Source organism: Leuciscus leuciscus, assembly GCF_965113295.1.
Source record: "Leuciscus leuciscus genome assembly, chromosome: 9".
In the NCBI taxonomy this organism is placed as follows: Eukaryota; Metazoa; Chordata; class Actinopteri; order Cypriniformes; family Leuciscidae; genus Leuciscus; species Leuciscus leuciscus.
In genome coordinates, this window is record NC_138733.1 from 42,524,766 (window position 1) to 42,532,020 (window position 7,255).

At 42.9% G+C, this 7,255-nt stretch overlaps 1 long non-coding RNA gene across 1 annotated transcript; it reads left to right on the forward strand.

Moving 5' to 3' along the window:
* The first annotated feature begins 1,482 nt into the window (after nucleotides 1–1,482).
* Nucleotides 1,483–6,932, forward strand: LOC309505765. Its single transcript, XR_014208584.1, has 2 exons — nucleotides 1,483–3,599; nucleotides 6,208–6,932. It is a non-coding gene; the product is annotated as an uncharacterized lncRNA (long non-coding RNA).
* Nucleotides 6,933–7,255: the final 323 nt, after the last annotated feature.

The window sequence follows — 7,255 nt, forward strand, 5'->3', positions numbered from 1 at the left end:
CGGATTGCTATTATAACGGCGGATTTGCCAGACGCACGCCAGGAGCGCTTCACAGCCGAGGAGACCGACGTTCTCGTCAGGGCCGTAAAACACAGAGAAGTGACATTGGGGATGGAGAAACACACCCAAATTAGCTTCGGTTAAACAGGCGTAAGATCATTTGGGTAAATGTGTAAGCTAGATTTATGCCTATTTTTTCACATCTTCATGGACACAACAATGATTTCCCTCGTGTGTTTATATTTTTCCTTGTAATAATGTATGATTTGCAAAAATGAAAACTGTTGCGTCTGTGTAGATGAGAGAAGCAAAGTGTATGAGCGTTGTGCACACGCTACATTATGGCCAAGCATGCACCCTCAAAATAACATTTGAATAACATGCACAACGCGCCACAGACTTTAGACTAGGTTTCTCCTGGTCTGTGGAGGAATTGTTTTCTGAAACTGTAAAATAGCACCAGGGAACGTTTGAACCGGAACACACCTCCTCTTTGCGCTGAACCGCCCCCGGGAGTGCAAGTTCATTCCCTAATTTACCGACGTGCGTCTGTGGAGGGAAAAGTCCGCTGTGCGTCGGATGCAAAATAGGAATGATACATGCGTCGTTGTACAAAGTCAATTGCGCTGGGTGCAAGATAGGGCCCTATATGTGTGAGCAACATCACCTTCATTCATTCATCCATAAAGATAAAGTGAAGTAATTTTAATGAAGATAAAAGCGACTTCACGTTCACAGCGCTGATTCATTCAGGCGCTCTGTGTTTACTATCCTCGGAAACCCTATCTACCACTAACAGATAAAGTGCCACACTTTCACCAGTTCACTTTTAGTTATTTGTGATAGTATTTGGAAAGGATTACACAGATGCACAAAGGGAGAGTTAGGAGGCTACTATCAACACTAACAAATGATGGTTATAACCAGTTGAATAAGTTGCCGCTAATATAAACACACAATTGTTAGCAAACTAAAACCAAACATTTTCCTTACTTGAAATAAAATAAACGTTAACCGAACTGAAATTGCAACAATTCACATTTTCATTTAGTTTAACTTAATATACTAAAATAACTAAAACTAAAACTGAAATAAAATGAATAAAAACTATATATATATAAATAATAAATAAAAATGTCAAAAACACAAAATAAATCCCCCCCAAAAAAAAAAAAATATTATTAAACCTCTTGTTTAAAAATTTTTTTAATTAAAAGTACAATAGAATCTGAATGACAGTAAAAGAACACAGCAGCATAGGTGATGGAGTGTGTGTATATGCAAGGTTATGATGACCTCTACTGGAGAACGTGCTATGCAGACATGTGTAAAACAGTGTAATTTTACACTCATGTTTACTGGCCATGTCCTTCTCTCTGTTCAAGCTTAATTAAATGAATCTGATTTGAGTTGGGATGCAGAACACATTCACTCACCCTTCAGGTCTGATGGTGAAACGTCTCCATTCCTGCAAAGAACAATTAAACTATATGTGAAAATCAAAGAGTTCATAAACATGGATATTTAAGAAATGCAGTGGGGTAAAGAAAGAAAGAAAGAAAATTTTGCAATAACTTTGCAACCAGTGGAAAGCTACAATCTTGACTTTACAATTAGCTCGGACATTGAGCTTAACTTAATGTCATATTTGTGAAATGTACACAACAGCGCACTGGTGTCCTGAAAGGTCAAACAGTTTCTGTGAAGACATTACAAGCAAATGGCATGATGTGACACGACAAAACTATATATAGACTAAACTATAGTCACGTCAAGCCATTTATTTGCAATGTTATGTAAACACTGTTGATGTAGCGAGCGCGTGACTGACTGTAACATGACACCTGAACAACAATGACAGTCACTCTATAGACCAGAGAAAGCATCTTTAGAATATTGTGTTTTAACTCCAGTTCCCATTCAGATAAGTCAGACTGACGTCATGGGGTCTCGCCTGGGAGACCAATCACCTCCAAGTGGTAACAAAACGAACATTGGCCAGTGAGATTTGCATGCCGAGTCACACCTACCCGGACATACGAGTGTAAATAGGACCAGCATTACTCATTTTGTTCATATTTTGCTTCGGAGCCGAGTTGCACAGTAATCGCTCTTACCAATTCACCTCTAATGAAAAGGAGAGTACATTTCTAAGCAAAGAGCAAACAACAGCAATTGTAATTGCTATCAGGAGAACACCCCCAAAACAGCAATTTGAATGCTACTTTGCCTGCAGCTTGTCATGGGATCTTTCTGCCGGTGTGAAAGCGCATTCCAGCGGTGTTTGCATCCAGCTTGGTGTTTTGGCTAAAAGAGCAGTTCCCTAAAAAAGCAAACATGGTGGGTCAGCATCTTCTTCAAGATGTCTTTCCATCCATGTGTTTCTGGATGTGGTCGTTACCTGACTTCATCTGACAGCCATGATAGCTGTCTCTCATGCCTGAGCAAACAGCATGCTGAGAGAGCGTTCGTGGAGGGTGCATGCTCTCACCGCGAGAGTATGTCCATGTCGGCATTGCGGTTGTGACTCTTCTTCTTCATGAGTCCCTGCTGCTGCCCGTCGTAGTAGAGCCGTTAGTCTGGTTAGCACTCTGGGAGATCTGAGGGTTACAGTGAGAGCTTCTTCGTTGGGCCGAATGTCGACGCGGGTCCAGTTGCCGATCATTGCCGAATGTTGCCACGGGTCCCCCACCGTGAGGCACCTTGTGTCTCATTCAGTACTCCGGATGAGGATCGGATGTCGATTAGATGAGGAAGTTGAGCTTCCCCCCTCCGGGATGGTTGCTCCCGCTGAATCGGATACAGATTTGATGGCCATGCTTTCCCGGGCTGCCGTGAGCATCAGGCTTGAGTGGAACCCTCCACCGTGTCCTGAGCACTCGCGGTTAGATGATTGGTTCCTAAGTTTCTTTCTTCTCGGAGGTGAATGAGGTTCAGACAATGTGTCTCCTCCACTCTCACTACCCTCGATAGCGGGGCCACCAAGGGTTACGTGGACATTCCACAGGTGGAGCGTGCAATTGCGGTGCACTTGTAGATGGCTGGTTGGACCTGGCTGAGATGAAGGACGCAGACAAAGTTTACTTTCTCGACGCCCCCATCTCCCAGACCGGCCTCTTCGTTGACACTGTCCAGAAGCAGACAGAGTCCAGAAACAGACGGAGGCCATAAAACACATCCTGCCCCAGCGTGAAACTGCCACCAAGCTGTCGCGGGCATCCCCCTGCAGGCTGTATCGGCTCCAGCCGGAGGTATCCCGTCCACTCCGAGCCACCCGCAGGAAGCCGACGCAGCCTGACCAGACCGCTAAACCCTTGAAGCGCACATCAAAGCGGCCCTGAGACGGATGGCCCAGAGATGGAGGGAGCTGCTCTGATCCAAGAGACGGTGAACGCATTGCTCCTTCCCCCGGAGGAGTCTTGGACAATCTTGAGTTTCGTTTTGTTTCTGTTCCCACTTTCTCAATAAAATAGCAGTTTCCAAAAACCTCTGTGCCATACTGGGTCTGAGTTGACAGCGACAGTAAGCGTCAGCATTTAGAGGACGCACCGCCTCCTCATGCCTCCCTGCCCAGTCCCTCACGGGACCCACAGAGCCAAGTAAGTGCACTACAACTCATTGCTTCTACTCCGGGACGCTGTGCGGAGAAACGGAGAAACATTCTGGCCCAGTCCTGAGATTGCAGATGTGTTAGGTGATGCCAAGCCCGCAGCTTTGTTGATGTCTGCCAGAGAGGCGCCGTGCGAGCCCGGTTGGCTCTGTGCTTTCCTTCCTTCAAGAGGGCTTGGAACGGAGGCTGTCCCCCTCCACCTTGAAGGTGTATTTTGCCGCCATCACAGCACATCACAGTGCCATTGATGACAGATCACAAGAAAAGCACAACCTGAGAGGTTAAATCCTCCCAGTCCGCGCCTCATCCCCTCCTGGGACCTCTCTGTCATCCTTTCAGGTCTACAGGGAGCTCTCTTTGAGCCCCTAGAGTCAGTTGAGCTTAAAATCCTGTATTTAAAGACAGCGCTTTTGACCGCGCTCGCTTCCTTCAAGAGAATGGGGGCCTTTTGGGAGGGGGGAATGGGCCAAGCCAAAAACTGACAAATATTTAGTGGTAACCAATTTAATCACAAATCACTGGTTAGGAAATTAGCAAGAATTGTACAAATACTGTAGATAAAGTTACTTAGCATGGAATATCCTTTCCCTTTGTTTTCTCAAAATGTTAAGCCGTGTGGGTAAACTTGCAGTCAGCTTTTTACAGGAAGAAGAGTTAGTGTTGTTCCACTCAATGTTAATGGCTTCAAACTGTTGAAACAGTGAAAAATTTCTCCCAGTTCATTTGAGTTTAATGTGAGACAAAATATTTACTATAGGGTTCAAATCTGGACTCTGATCAGGCCAAAACATGAACCTGATGGACTTGTTCTCAAGCCACTTCTTGCTTGTCTTTGCAGTGTGAGCAGGAGCAAAAATAACATTGATAACAACTTTTCATTTGTGTGAAGTGAGCCATTCTCCAAATGACTTTTCACAGCTGAAAAGGCTTCTCTTCCTCAATGCTTCACTGTGGTAGAGAAGCATTTATTATTATATTTTTCAGCAGATTTGTGAAGATGCCGCTCTGGAGCATCACCATGCATTTCATTGTGATTCATCACTCCATACACAACTTCCCATATTCTGCCAAAAACTTAATTCTGTCTTTGAAGCTTTCCTGAGACAGCACTTTTAAGTAGTGCATTTGCTTAAAATATTTGCTAATTTACAGACCAATAATTTGTGGTTAACACAATTAAAAGCTTAGTGTTTAGCCATTTTGTGCTTGGCCCATTTTAGTTTTTTTGCCCAAGAGTGTACAGTATAATGACTGCATCTACTAACAGAAGACATCTCCATAAACAAAGTCCCAATAATCCATGTCCATTGCATTGTTGTAAAAAAAAATTTTAAAGGGGACCTTTTATGACCTTTTACAAAGTCTTGACGTTGTTTTTGGGCTCTACTAGAACTGGTTTTCATGCTTGAATGTTCCATACAGGGCTCCGAACCGGTTCAAGGAACGAAAACAAAAACTGGAAACTGACGACATTTTAACAGGAACAAACAAAAACGAAATCAAGTTTAAATATTCTGAACTGACACGCTTATTTGAAATTACCATTAACTGGTTAATAACGTTATTTTATCGTTCTGTTTAAGAATTTTATTTGGCAGTCAACCAATCATGAATTCAAATGCAAATGCCAATGCAAATGTGATGTTACCGCATGATCTAATGTGAGTGAAAAGCCTGCACTCAGCTGTCAATTCATCCAATGTAAGTCGCAAGGCAATGTCCTGGCATTTACTGTTGGATCGCAGGAGTTTATCCGAGGATAGGTTAACATGGCAGGTTATATCAAGCGTGGTGTGTTTTGAAACCAGCAAAAAATTTCAGGTTAGTGTAGAACCACTTCTATTCAGGAAATTTTAAAAATAAATATTTTAATACATCTTGTTGTCAAAGTTAGTAATGGGTTAGGTTTTAAGGGTCTGACACTTGCATGTGTCGTTATAGCATTAACATTTTCCCAATATGAAGCTCAAATATAGTTACAAGGTTTTTCACCAGCGAATGTCGGATATTTGTGTTTTGTCCGTCATTAGAACGGTTGCATCTGACGCATTAAGTTTTAATCAACTTACAGATTACAAAGGTTATTGTATCTATATGCGTTCACTCAGTTATTACTGTCATTTAATATATTTGGCAAAAAGCTTGTGTTATAAAAGATTAAGCTTTACGAACAAGCTTTACTGGCAGTGACTAGATCCCAGACTAAGACACTCTTCTACGCTCCTCAAATACATAAAACATTAGCCTTACACATGTTTTGAATAAAGAAAACACTGTACTTAATCAAGACAGTCTCCAAAATGTGTGCAAGACTTCATTCACGATTAGGTGGGTGGAGCTGCTCCTATGAGGTTTTGCAGACAGTTTGAGGATCCACTCGAGTTACGAGGTTTAGTCATTCTAACTTACACTGGTTACTGTACTAAACTCTAGTGGATCTTTGGATCCTTTCAACGGCATGAGAGGAAGACAAGAAAACTTCTCATTCCATCCTCTAAGTTTTTACTTATATTATAGGCCTAATGTTGATCCAGTAGTAGGACATACAGTAAGTATACAGCAAAGCATTTACACACACTGTGTCTTATTACTTTCAGAGAGTCGTGGAGTTGGAGGCCAATCAAGTCCCGCATGAAATGATCTACGTTAGCGAGTCTGGCTTCAACTTTGCGAAAAGGCATCAGCGCAGAAGAAACATAATTGGCTAAAGGGCCACAGTCACCATGCCGGGCCAGAGAGGAGCCAACATCACCATGTGCACCAACAACGGTGCACTCCTGCATTAATGTGAGATTGGACCTTACAACACTGACCGCCTTCTCCTGTTTTTAGAAGTACTGCATGAAAGACTAGTGCCAGAGGTAGAAAGGGGACAGGTGGGAGACCACTTGCCAATATATGTGATCACATAGGACAATGTCCATCCGAGGATGATGTCCCTTTTCCTGACCCCTTACTCCGCTTTCCTCAACCCCATTGAGGAGTTCTTCTCAGCCTGGAGATGGAAGGTTTTTGACCATCGTCCACAGGACCAAATGCTCCTCCTGGATGCAATGGATGCTGCATGCCAAGACATCACAGCTGAACACTGCCAGGGGTGGACAAGGCATGCCAAAAGATTCTTCCCAAGATGCCTTGCCAGAGAAGATATCAGGTGTGACGTGGATGAGAACATGTGGCCAAATGCCAAAGACCGGCCAGATATTCTGTGGCTTTTTCTGTTTGTATATTTTGTATTTTTGCACAATAAATGGCAGCTTTATTGCATGTTTTTGTTATCTTACAGTAATTTCTTGTTGCAAATAAAGCCTTTACTGCAGCATTTCTGTCTCTGTCTTCTTTTTTTTTCCTAAACCAACCGTACATTCTAGAAAGCTCCCTTGAGATGGGTCATTCATTTTTTGTATAACACAGACGCAGACAGATCGTTTCTATTATGACCAACGCAATCTACCAGGTAGTGCCTGGTTTAAGACATGCTTTTGTTGGACGGTAAATAATGGCACAAACACCAGTACATTGACGAGCACAGACTTTAGTCAATCACCTTGCGTTACTCATGTAAATCCTCTCCTCTCATAAATTTTGTGCCTGAAAGGGAAACTCCTACAAATGCATTTGCAATAAGGTCAGCCGCAAAAATTC